The following is a 724-nucleotide window of genomic DNA, read 5'->3' as shown; positions in this document are numbered from 1 at the left end:
AAGAGACTGGAGGATGGAGAAATCTGGACTCTTCCCAGTCTCTAAGGGATCTAAGGAGTTACAGGGTAAGAAGGAACACGGAGCATCTAAAGTATCTGAGCTTTCCATGGGACCTCAGCCATCGACCAGATCTGGGACAGTAAGCCGGGCCCAAGGAGGAGTCCCCCACCACTGCCTGCGTTCCACCTCCTCAGCTCACCAACGCCCACGCAGCAAAGCCATCACACTCGTTTTTAAATCCCAATGCAGATTTACCAAATTTGTTTTAATATGGATTTTAATAATTTCTATAATATAAGGGCACCTGGGTGGCTCAGGTGGTTAAGCGTCCAACTTTGGCTCAGGTCATGATCTCACGGTTTGTGGGTTCGAGCCCCACGTCAGGATCTGTGCTGACAGCTCAGAGCCTGGAGCCTGCTTTGAATTCTGTGCCTCCCTCTCCCTCTGCCCCTCCCCTGCTTGCACTCTCTCTCTCTCTCCCTCTCAAAAATAAACATTAAAAGAAAAAAATAGTATCTATAATATAAAAGCAACTAAATACTGTCATCTAAAAGAATTTCATAGGTCACATTAAACACTTCTTAGTAATCTGTTTTATGAATTCAATTTTTTATTTAACAGCTAACATCTGAGTGCTTACAGGGTGACAGACGCTACCAGTTATGTACATTAACTCATGTAAATCTCATAAGGCATATAGAAAATAATTTTTAAGAGAAAAAAA

Source organism: Lynx rufus, unplaced genomic scaffold (assembly GCF_022079265.1).
Source record: "Lynx rufus isolate CCGP_SWC_20201006 ecotype Redwood Valley unplaced genomic scaffold, mLynRuf1.p SCAF_9, whole genome shotgun sequence".
Lineage (NCBI taxonomy): Eukaryota > Metazoa > Chordata > Mammalia > Carnivora > Felidae > Lynx > Lynx rufus.
Note: the sequence above shows the minus strand (reverse complement) of the source record.